Source organism: Chenopodium quinoa, unplaced genomic scaffold (genome assembly GCF_001683475.1).
Source record: "Chenopodium quinoa cultivar QQ74 unplaced genomic scaffold, ASM168347v1, whole genome shotgun sequence".
Lineage (NCBI taxonomy): Eukaryota > Viridiplantae > Streptophyta > Magnoliopsida > Caryophyllales > Amaranthaceae > Chenopodium > Chenopodium quinoa.
In genome coordinates, this window is record NW_018743218.1 from 3,610,900 (window position 1) to 3,624,445 (window position 13,546).

General features: G+C 32.7%; 1 pseudogene; it reads left to right on the forward strand.

The window, feature by feature from the left end:
- Positions 1-2,599: 2,599 nt before the first annotated feature.
- Positions 2,600-6,242, forward strand: LOC110734752 (annotated as a pseudogene).
- The last annotated feature ends 7,304 nt before the right edge of the window (positions 6,243-13,546 follow it).

The window sequence follows — 13,546 nt, forward strand, 5'->3', positions numbered from 1 at the left end:
TTGAGGCCCAAATTATTTTTTTTAATTGCTTTGGCGGTAATCTGAGAACCAATAATTAATTTTTAACACTAACTTTTACTTTATTATAAATGTTTAATCACCTTAAAATAACGTAACACCTCTTAGTGTTACCAAAAAATGTTACTTTTTTTAAAAGTGTTACTATGGAGTGTTACTTATGTTAAAAGTGTTACATTAAGTGTTACATTCTAATAAAGTGTTACCAAAGTGTTACTTATTAATCTAATATTTTGCATTTCAAGAAGTGTTACCGATTACATGTTACATAAAGTCAATAATGTAATAGTGATTGTTGACTTCTCTTCTGCTGGATTAACATCCGGGCATCCGAGTAAGTCTTTTTGGATCCATCCGGCTGAACTTGCCAGATGGCCTTCCTTTTCCCTGCTTCAGGGAAATGGAGTTTGGATAAATCAATCATGGGCCCATCCGTCCCCTTTGGCTTAGGGTGAGGGGTAGGCACACGATCCTTCACATGCTTCTTCCCTAAGGGAGAAGGCTTCTTTGCCGACTGACCCCTGTTCGTGCCAGTCGTCTACTTGTTTATCAGGTCCTTGATTTCCCCTTTGAAACTAGTCATGAATTTTATGAGTTCGTCTCTTGTAACAGAGGAAGCACCCTCCACCGCCTAGGGTTATCAAGCTGGCTTGACGGTTGGGTTGCTTAGACCAGCTTTGTCTTCGCCCCGTTCCCTTGTTTCCTTGGAACAGGTGCGTCTTGTTCTAAGTGACCCATCTAGGGCCACATAGGTGTCAACATCGAAGTCGTCACCACTATCTTGGTCTGTATAGACCACTACTCCGGCCAAAGGCCATTTCTCATTAGCAAGCGGTACAGACTCATGCGAAGCCATCTTAGAAGTACTCTCCCCACAGACGACGCCAAATGTTTCAGGGTTTTTGGAGTCACTCGGGAGAGTTACAATTCCGAGAATGGATGTCGACCGTCTGTACCTACAAAACCACGAAAACTCCGGTTGGGTGGAGTTCCGCCTCCAACGATCAAGTTAGTAGGCATACGGACGAAGTTAAAAGTGCGGAATGTAAATAGTTTCTCTCGGATTCCGAGAGAGAGTATTTGCAATTAATATTGCTCTGGTTTGCGAGAATATTTATGAATGTGCAATAAATGGGGATCTCTCCCTATTTATAGGGTTTGAGGATCAACTCCCCTTTCACGACTTGGACTGCCACGTGTCGTCAGAGGATTGGTTCTATTAGAACCTCTTTGAGGTTGACACGTGTTAGCATGAAATTGGTCCACGTGGACCGGGGTATTGTTACCCTAAACAATATGAATGTTCTTTATTTTTATCCCTTATGTTCTTTTGTTTTATCCCTTATGTTATTCTAAGTTTTTTTCAATTTATAAGTCTGATATGTGTTTTAGCTTCGGTGTTCTTTGATTTATCCTGTATGTTCATTGAATTATTATAATATTAACTTTAAATACTATATCGTTTATTAATTCTATATTTTTTTAATATTAATTATATCATTAACTATGTATATTTTTTTTGAAATCGGGACATGAAGGGTTGATGACGATATTCTTTTTGGGTCTCTTCTAGATTGATGATTGTTTTTCAAATCTAAAGAACATCGATCTGTAATATTATTAAAGAGCATGATAATATTATGTAATGAACATAACTTATATATGTAGTATATACGATATACCTACCACGATCCAAAAACAAATTTCAAAGAAAATTTCTCAATAGCAATGAACATTTTGTGACAATAAAAGTACATTGCAATTACAATCAAAGAACATGCACATTTAAAATAATCTATCAAAATATCTAATAAAAATCATTATATGATATAATTATGGACATAAGGAAAGAATACCATTTTAATAATTGATTGTACATCACAAACAACTATAAAGTACATCATGTTTTCTAATAAAGAACATAATTAAATTACATATAGAATATCATCACATGAAATACATATACCAGACCTAAGACGAATATTATAACTATGAACGAAATAAAAAATTTGGAAAAGGAAATTTTAAAATTTGAATTTTGAAATTTAAAAATGAATCTTAAATTATTTTTTGGGTGAAATAATTTTAGAGAATAAAAATAATTATGAGAAACTTTATTTTGGAGAGAGAACGAAACTGTTTGGAAAATGATAATTTTTGTAAAGATTTTATCAGTTAATGTGAGTCATGGGTAGTTCTTTTCCCGTAATTAAAGATTTATGCTTAAAAAGATTTCGCGTTCTTTTTATCTTAACTTGATCTTCTTTAGAATATGCATGGTCATTATTTACTAACATGATGTTATTTCCGCTTTTTTTTTAGCTTGTTTGGTTCTTGCGTTTTAGGAAGAAGCGGATGTCGTTTTTGTCTGGCCTGGTACACCTGGGGTTATAGATCAAGAATTAATATATATATATATATATATATATATATATATATATATATGTATATGTATACATATACATATATACATATATATATATATATATATATATACATATATATATATATATATGTACATGTACATGTACATATATATATATGTATATACCGAATTACGGTGAGAACTAGCCGAATAATAGGAACTAAGAACTAATGTGGACCGTCACATCTAACACAAATAGGCACGCAATTAACGGCCCAGATTGAATCACGCATATTCAATTCATTTCCCAAAAATCAATTGCACTTTCTCTCTCCTCAACCATTTTCTCTCTCCTCCATTACACCGAGCTTTCTCTACCAAATTGGGTATAATTTGCTGCAAATTCGTCTAGATCTTGATGAATTTGCTTCAAATTCGTCAAGATCTTGCTGGAAATTTGAACTTTTCTTGTTTAATTTGGTGAATTCAGGTCAAATTTCTTCTGCAACTCTGAATTTTTTCGTTCGAGATGCAAAGTTAAGGTTCAAAACAGGTATAAGTAGAATATACTTAACCTTGAAATTTCTTAAGTTTAAATGTAATTTTCAGCTAAAACTTTAATGTTGCTTGGCGACGAAAAATGGCGATATGAATTTTGTGTTGTTTACTCAAATTTGTCGAGTTGTTTTCGCTCATATTTTTGTGAAGTTGGGTGAGTTTGCGAACGAATAAATTTAGTTTGTGTAAATTCTTGTGAGAATCTCTTATGATCAAGTTGTTCTTTCTTTTATTTTGATAATGCCAAAAGGGGGTAGAGGAGGACAAACTCAGCCAAGGCCAAGTCAAACTGGTTTTAAGGTAAAGGTATTTTTCATTCAATTCACATTTTCTTGAATCATACATATTTTTTTTTTTTGTTTAACTTTATTTTTGTTTAATTTTATATTTTCAGTCTATTATTTTGAGTGCCTGAATGATTATTTTGTTCACCGAGTTTGTCTTGTTTGTCATCATCAAAAAGGGGGAATATTGTTGAACCTCTTGGTATTTTGATAGATGACAAACAAACAAGCTTTGACTAATGGTGTTTGATAGTCTTTGGTAGAATGAAAAGATTCAGGCGATAAAATATTTGTTCCAGAGTAGGAGCAACGAAATTGGAAGCTTCGATATTCGTATGCAAGCTCTCAAGATGAAAAAGACAAATTCCAACCCTTAGTATTCACTGTAAGCACTAGAGCTTTTATGTGGAGAAAGGAACTCAGTGAGGAACTTAGTGTTCAGTAAGGAACTTATTGTTTTAATCAGAAAATGTTTTTAACGTAAGACTTTAAATCAGTTTTTATTCCTTAATTAAAGGATAAAATAAAATCAGTTTTTAAAGAGATATATTTTCTGTAAATAAATAAAAGATTAATAATTGTTTAATTAAACGATAAGTTTGTTATTTTTAAATTAAATAATTATTTAAAGTTTTATCTTTTTAAATAATAAGTACCTTTAATAAATATCTTTAACTGATTATTAGACTAAGTAAAAGTTGTTACCTAATTTTAAGGAAGTCGTTGAATGCTTGAGAGAAAAGTCAGGGAGACCATATTCCTCATTCCCTCAACTTTCACTTTGACTCCCAAAGTTAAGGTGTACGTGAGATCATGGGAGGAGTGGGAACATGGTTGAGGCTTCTCATCTCTCTATAAAAAGCATGCAACAAATTCTGATTTAAAGTACAACAGACAACAACGAGAAACATTCAGTTGAATTATGTTTGGCAAAAGAAAAATGAGTGTTGTGTCAACGCAGGAACCCATGAAAGATGGGGTTCCTGAAACTGCCTAAACTCTACCTACATTATATTATTGATATCTTATCATCTTTAAGTAAATAAAAGTTTATTAATAGTAAATCAATTGGATTCAAAAGTAAATAATAATGTCCTATTTTTTTTTATATAAATGTTCAGTCAAATGCTAAATATAAGACCTTTTTGTCCTGAAAGGTTTTAAGTTCTAACATGTGCTGAGGAATAATGTGGATGTTGTAATCATGAATGGGAAGGAAGTGGGTCTGGGGGTGGTTGTGTGGGACTCAAATGCAAGGTTTTAAACACTACAATAAGGAGAAGAACTGGCGGGTGGGAACCAAATGTTGCTGAGGCTGCTGCTTTCTGTTATGGGGTTGAGATTTCATGGAGTTTTGGCTATAGCAGGATGTGGATGGAGAATGATGCTCTCACTATTATTGAGAAAATTAAGGGGAAAATGTCAGGGCTTAGCTATTTGTTTCTTTTCACTGGTCGTGTTATTCATTCGATGTCTTTGTTTGATGATTTTCGATGTAGTCACGTTAAGAGAGTGGGTAATACTTTAGCACACTTAGTTGCTAGATCTTCCCAATAATTGAGTTGGGGCGATTTCTATATCCAATAATTGAATTGTTCAATCCTAATCAAAGAAATCAAGCGTTATATGCTCGAATAAAGGTTGTACTCAGCTTTATTGAACTAATAATGTCTTTTATGAGTATTATTTTATCAATTTCAGACGTAGATAAAAACCAAATAAAAGTAAACTAATTACATTCTTAAGTAAATAAAAAAACTGAACCTATGATTTATAATATGAGCAATAAAAAAATATAGCTTGTGTTTGCCCTTATCAGATTAGAAAGTTAAAATGGGATTATTTACTGCCTCGTGTATGGTATAGTTGAAATGTAGCTGTTTTTATAATAATTACAATCAGTGTCGTCACATTTTGTATCTTGGTAACAGGGAAGCATATACAAGCTCAACACTGAAAGGCCGTTGCTTTTGCTTAACAAACATCACAGATGTTTGTCCAAGGCCCTTTGATATAGATGACGTATATGGACAGTTCGAATTCTTTAAAACTGATTGCTGCATGCTTGTAGCTGAATCCATCGCACCTGATGCATACCCTCCTGAGTTATTACGTACACTAGGTAGTCAAATGAAACCCAAATCTCCAAAAAAATTATATATTCGAGAGGCTCGAGGTATAGATTCTTCTCTTAGAGCTAATCTTCCAGACTTCAATTTTTTGCCATCTCAAGAAAGTTCAGAGTCTGTGGTAGTTGGTAAGTGGTACTGCCCTTTTATGTTCATCAAAGATGGGAAAAGGAAGGATCAGATCAAAGCAAACGTGTTCTATAAAATGACACTTGAACAACGATGGGAGCGGATATTTGCTGCTGAGAGGAGTTACAGTCAGGGAAAGAAAGTAACAGTTGATGTGGTAGTTCCAACAGTAACAGTGAAAATTTCAGGTCAGGAAGATGTGTAAGAAAAGAGAAATAATGATAGAGGGGTGGTGTGGTTTAAATCTACTGATGAAAGCGGAATGGAAGTTTTTGTTGGGCTGAGCACACTGATTGTAGAAAGAATAATGTGGGAACAAGAAAGAGTTGGATGGATTAAAGACAAAGAGCAGCGCGTCAGGGTGGTTAAAGATGAGATATATGAAGGGATTGGATACTGGAAAAGTTTTAGTTCCTATGTGCTGGTTGAAAGTTCTGTTTTGAAGTTATGTGATGCTGCTATGCTTTGCTCACCCAAGTCTCATGTTGTGCAATAAAGCAAAGGCAGGGAACTCTCACATTAGTGTGGCTGTTAGTAGCTTATCTTGGTTTACATTGGGTTTAAAAATACAAAAGATGAATAAGGTTGGAAAATGTAGATTCCTATATCAATTGTTTAAAGTAAATACAAAAGTATTACTCTAAAGTAAATCTATTATCTCAAGTGGTAGAGCACTATGTGGATGTATAGAGATGTAGGTTCGTTTCCTACATAGGTTCTCTCTAAAAGTAAATACAAAACATCAAAAGTAATTCAAAACATCTCAAAAGTATATCAAAATAACTAAAAAGTAAATCAAATTAGCTCTAAAATATACAAACAATGAATTGGGTTTGGAGGCCTCGACTTTTCATTAAATTGAAAAACTTCAAAAATGTTGTAGTCTTTTTTCAAGATTGGCTGAGGACCCAACCTCAACTCTATTTCTACCTCAAAATAGCTTGAAAAGAAATCAAAAGTGGAACAAATTATGTCTAAAGTAAATAAAAAATGCTAAAAAGTAAATAAAAAATGCTAAAAAGTAAATAAAAATATCCTTAAAGTAAATGCATTACAATGGTTTGAGGCGTTAGAAGAACCTACGTTGGATTGGAACCCACATCTTTTGTGCACTTGCACAATGTTCTACCTACTGAGCTAGTAGGCTATTATAGAGTAAGAATAATTAGTTGACACAATCGATCGTTTTTATTTTCTTTATACTGAAAAATCACAAAAGTAAATAAAATACTTGAAAAAAAATAAAAAAAAATACTCAAAAGTAAATAAGAAAAGCCTTAATTACAAAACTAAGAAGCAAAGAAGTTTCAGCTGATAACATGGCAGCAATTGTCAAAGCCTGTGACAAACTTCCATTATCATTGGCCGCTATTAGAGTCCTAGACAAAGAAGGCTCCAACAGAAGCTCAGCCATGGTTCTCCCAACACTCGTTATTGCTCAATTCTTATCTATTGCATCAATGAGATACAACTGCCTAAACGCATCACCTAAAGACGCATAAGAAGGTGGATCTAGAAAATCAAACTAAAGAATATCAATGCCAGGGAGGTCCAAGGACTTCAGATACAGGACACTCCCTGCAAGTGAGGTTCTCTGTATCTCAGACACCGTGACCTCCATAAAATCATCTTTATACACAACAGATGAATATAACCTATAACATTTCTAATATAGCCTGCACTCTACTAATATGTACAGTATCTAATGAATACATCCCAGTTTGAGGATTATACTGTCTTTGCTTAACATAACCAGAATCTATAACATACAAAACCCCATCAACAATCAAAGAAGTTTTAGCAATATTAGTTGCAACAATAAATCTCCTACAATTACTCGGAGGAGGGCTAAAAACATGAACCTGTAACTCCGAGGGCAATGACCCATGGAGTGGATAAATCACAGCATCCATTACAGATACTCAAACATTAGCACAAGTGCATCTCAGGTACATGACAGAAGACAATCTAATATGTCAATTACAGGATGTAGCAAACTCAGAAACAAAGAATGTAACGATTTCCCAAATAAAGTAGAGTAAACATACTTGCAAATCATACATCCCATATAACAAATATACTTACACATGATGGAAAGATTCAAACCAGGTAGTATGAAAACCTTAAACTTAGGATATATACTCGAATGCAATGCCTAAGATTTGGAACATGACAAATAATTAGAAAGCATAAAAAATAACAAGCAATAAAACATGAAAATCAAACAAAAACAATAGTTACATTAAAATAAACTATATTACTATACAAATTCGACTGCAAACCCTAATTACAACAATTGAAATTAAAATTTTCAATAAAATAATTAAAAAAAAAAACAGTAAGTTCAGCAATTTACATAGATTCAAAAATTAAACAGCAAAATCAACGATTTGGATCAAAGTTCAGGCAATACGAGTAAATAGTTGAGCGTTTGATGAAAATCATTGAAGAACTGGATATGGAGAATGAAGATTCGACGAATAGGAATCGAAATTCAACAGCAAAATAGCAAATGCGGAAACATATAATTGTAAATGCCCTAATATTTCAACTGGAGTCACAAATATACTCAAACAAATTATTCGGAAAACCCTAATTTCGCAATCAAAATCGCATAAATTGGATTCATAAATGAATTAAATCAAAGAAAGCAATGTTAATTACAATCAAAACACTTGCCTCTCCAGAAACAGCCGAAAACAACAAATCGAAGAACTTAAATAAACCAATTTAAAAAATTTGATGCGCAATGTCGAAGAAATGAAATCGCTGTAAAAAATCGCCAAAAAAGAAAATTCATAAGAGAGAGAGAAAAAAAAAACTCTCGATACATTATGATTTACCAAAATGCCATTACTCAAGCAAAAAGGCGGACAACATCCCAGCCATTGGATCAAATGAATTAAAGGCTCAAAGTAGTTCCTAGTTCCTATTATAGACCAAGGTTCTCACATGATCTTAATATATATATATATACGAGAAGGTTCCGCTAAAAACAGAGCTTATGGTGAAAACTAAAAACAAGCAATTTTAGCCATTCATTACTAGCACAAAAGATCAGACGGTTCTAAATCCCTAAGATCATTCCAACCTTACATATAATCAATTCAACCGTTTAAAAGGTCACTACATGCTTAAAATAAGGTAACTTCATCTAAATTGACGATATTTACATAGAGTCACTTTATATAAAAATAACGTAACTATATACAAAAATAGGGTAGCTATATCAATTTTTACAATATTTACATTAAGGTCACTATATACAAAAATAGGGTAACTATTTCAATTTTGACCATATTTACATAGAGGTCACTATATACAAAAATAGGATAACTATAACAATTTTTACAGCATTTACATAAAGGTCACTATATACAAAAATAAAGTAACTATATCGACTGAGTTTTTGACACCATTTACATAAAGGTCACTATATACAAAAATAAAGATCACTATATATAAAAATAAGGTGACTGAAACAAAATTTAAAGCATTTCCATAATTCTAAGGTCATTATATCGAAAATAAGGTAACTACATATGAACTTCGGGTAATTATATCAATTTGACACAATTTACCCAGAGGTCAATAAATATAAAAATAAGTATTAAAAAAGTCCATGTAGGATTCGAACCTACATCCCGTGATTACACGGTGCTCGACCAATTGAGCTAATAGGCTTTCAACATGCCAAAACAGCCAATAAAAGCATACCAACATCACAGACCAACATCATACAGACTGAAGCAAAACAAGCTTGACAAGATCAACGTTTTAAGGACAGAAGCAGAGGCAAATGAAAGCATACCAGGAAATCATGATACGAGCAAGCCACCTGTATATGAGGAATCCCGACAAAATGTAGATATTGAACAGGCAGGCACCAAAAATCATACAATCAGAGATAAATCTTCACAAAGGCTGAAGAAGGTTACTACACTAACTCCAGCTGACAAGGTAAGATCAGGAATGATAGAGCTCGCAATAACGCAAACTAGCATACTCGAGTTCTAGAAATAAATTTCTAAAGACACTTCTACCATTTAACTAACATGTCCTCTACCCTGCATGTTTCAGGATGATAATAAAGTATCAACAGTTATTGAAGATCAAAGGGAAAAATTAATACCTGGTGAAGTACAAATCATGCATCAGATAACAGAAAAAGGTAAGCAATTACATGCCTAAAATTTTCAAGAGCAATTCTTAAAAAAAGACTCCAATTCCCCAATAAAAGAATATACCATCAGAGACTAGAGGATATGTATCCTCTACGAGTTTCTGATCCAAACAAATCTATTCATTTCCTGTCCATATTCTTTTTTCCATTTGATTCTTACACATATATATTACCATGTTCAAACACCATTTAAACCACAATTGCAAGAACAACCATCAATGCTCTTGGTTAAAGAAAGAAACAAACAAGCTTATCAAACATCCTATAGTTCATCAAATATTATCTTCCTAATATCTGATCAAGAAAAACAGATTTTCAAAACTAATTTATATGTTTTAACGAAAAAGAAATAGATACTAATCCTTCACATTTTACACTGCAGATGTCCAAGAGGAATGCGATAATAACTCCTGTAATCAACAACAGAAGCACCAGGAGCCTATAAAGATGGTAAAACAAGAGCCACTCACAGAAGATGAGTTGCTCTTGAAGTAGAAACTCATAAAGAGCTTATCAAATTCTTGAATATTCCTCAATGATTCCAGCAAAATGCAAATATCATAGCAAATCAACGCAAAAATCACAAACAAAAACCAAATCCAAACCCTAATTAACAGATCTACCAAACAAAAAAAAGGAAAAAATTAATTAAACCTGAGCAGCCTTGTAGGCTGTGAGAATACTCTCAGCGGCTTCTTTCATGTGATTTCAAGCCAAAGCCACCTTAAACTATGTAATATTGACATGTTAGGAGAAAGAATGAGTTCATTTGATAAAAAATGTAGAAAATGGGCAAAGTAGAAGCCATATAGGCCTTATTTGGTTGAATTTGGATGAAAATGCTTCTTAAAATGTGTTAAGTGCTCTTTTCATGTGATTTCAAGCCATAGCCACCTTAAACTCTATAATGTTGGCATGTTAGGAGAAAGAATGAGTTCATTTGATTATACATGTAGGTAATGGGCAAAGTAGAAGCCATATAGGCCTTATTTGGTTGAATTTGGATGAATATGTGTCCTAAAATGTGTTAAGTGCTCTTTTCATGTGATTTCAAGACATAGCACCTTAAAATATGTAATACTGACATGTTAGAAGAAAGAATGAGTTCATTTGATTATACATGTAGAATATGGGCAAAGTAGAACCCATATTGGCCTTATTTGGTTGAATTTGGATGAATATGTGTCCTAAAATGTGTTAAGTTTTCTTTTCATGTGATTTCAAGCCATAGCCACCTTAAACTATGTAATTTTGACATGTTAGGAGAAAGAATGAGTTCATTTGATTATAAATGTAGAAAATGGGCAAAATAGGAAACATTTTGGCTAATTTTGCTTGAATGTTGAAGAATATGAACCTTTACCTTATGTTGTTGGAAGTTTTTATAACAATTTTTTTTAATATCATGTATATGTTGTAGGAGACCTACTAGAAGAAGGTTGAAGAAGCAAGCTGTCAAGGGATTCGGAAGAGTTCGAACGAGTTATTTTGGGAGACAGTGGGTGGGCACAAGAAAAAGGGTCGTGTGAAGGGACTTAGCCAAAGTGCATAGTTGTACTATGGCAACCGGATGGGTCGAGTTTCCAGTTCTTCACATAAATACACGCCGTCAATTGTTTCTCAGATGCAGGATCAAATGGAGCATAGGGTGCATGCTCTTTGCAGTGAAATGAAAGTCCAGATGCAAAGCTAAATAGAAGCCAAAATGGTTGAAATTGATAGGAGAATAGGAAATACAAGGAGAGTATGGATGAGATGATGAGTCGTTTCACCAACAACGACTCATGTTCCACCATTTGCCCTCAGCATTGAGACCCCTGGGATGACCCAGGTAGTGGCGGAGCAGGCCAGGGTACCCTGGTGATTGTTTAGCATAGCTTTTGTTTAGTATGCACATTTAATTACTTAGGATTATGTTTTGTAATAATATATAATTTATATTAAAATATAATTTTGTAAGTCGATAATGAATTTCTTTTAATCACAAAATAGGTGCAGGTGTACAGGTTCACATGATTTTTATTCAAACAAAATGTAAAATCCGAAATTTGATCTCATATTTTTTTGACGGATTTCCCCATATTTCCGACGGAATAATCCATCGAAAAAAGTACCACTTCCGACGAATTTTTATTCCGTCGAAACTTTGCAATTTTACGACAGAAATAAATCGTAGGAATATATACCGTTTCCGACGGAATATTCCGTCGGAATCGGTTTATATTCCGACGAAATATTCCGTCGGAATTTTGCAACGGAATTCTGGGTTTGGTCAAAACTGACTCCGACAGAATTTTATTCGTCGGAATTTCCATCGAAAATAGCTTTCCGACGGAAATTCCATCGGAAAATGCCAAAATTCATACAAAATGTATTCTAACGGAATTCCGTCGGAAAGCTGTGTTCCGACGGAATTTCGAATGTTTCCGACGGATTTTTTCCGTCGAAAAATAATTGCTTTCTTGTTGTGGTTGGTTTTGTCATGAACAATGTAAGATGAACATCTTATTTTGTTGACAACTTTAAACAAGGAAAGAAGGGTTGAAGTATGGAACGGGATACAAGGTTAGTGGAGTTTCATTTGGTTAGTGTATTTCGTACTCCCAAAATCAACATGCAATGGATGGTGTAGATATTCCCATGTTTAATTGAAGATTAATACAGGAATGCCAAAGCGAAGTAAGTTTGCGGTTGCTTAATATTTCCATGTGAATTGGTTAGTAATTTATCATAATTAATAATTTTCTTTCAAGTATAAGTAGGAGAATATGCTGCAATTTTTGTAAGTTATTTGGCATTGCTTATTTATTTTCATGGTTCTTTATGCATGATGATTGTCATGATTTTGGTGACGTGCTTGGTTAATTGCCTTTATGCATGTTTTATTATCTACTCCATAATTGTTTTATATGGTATGTTTATGACATGTTTAACCAAATGATTATTTTGATTATCATGTTTTGCTAATAGAGAAGTGTTAACCATGTTTATTTAATAATTTTGATATTTGTGAAATTATAAGATACTCATCTTTGTATGAAGGGAGTATGATCAACAAGATGGTTTTTAAGTATGAGTTGATTCATAATGTTGTCTTGTGATGATTTAAAAGTAAAATCGATTGTATAAGTATATATATGAAACAAATTTGATCGCAATGAAATTTTTGTCATATATATGTTATTTGAATAAATCTTATACATAAAACTGATTTTGGTGTAGTTTGAATTATTAAATGAATTTACCCTTCATGATGACCATGCTTTTGGAGAAAGAATTATTTCTTGATTATCATGATGAAAAAGATAAATGATTATGGAAAATTTTTGTTTTATTTTCTTTAATTTTTATGTCATATGATGTTCTAGTTATGACAACTTTAGTTTTGACATGCAATTTATTTATTCATTTATGGATGTTGTCACTTTATTAATGTTTTCTATATTATAATAGAAACATGTGTATTTGTTAACATTGTATACCTCTCTTGGTGATAAAGAGGGTATGTACGTACAAGAAAAATATTTTGTGATTTTATTTCCACAATGGCGTCTTGTGTTATGATCTTATGATAAATCATTAGTATAAGTGTTTATATATCAAATTTAATGACAATAGAAAATGTGTCAAAATTTGTATAGGAATTCTTATACTTGAAATGATTTATGAATGTTAATTGAATTATGAATATTGTGTTTTTCATGAAAAACAATTATTATACTTGGTACTAGTATAACGAAAGATATGTATTTAGTATCTTTGGCTTAAACTTTTTAATTGACAACTGTGAAAAATCCTTTGGTGTAAAAGAATGACTTAATGCAAGGCAGTAATGGATTAGAAAATTTGTTTGTTTTTCAAGAATATAGCGCGCTATTCT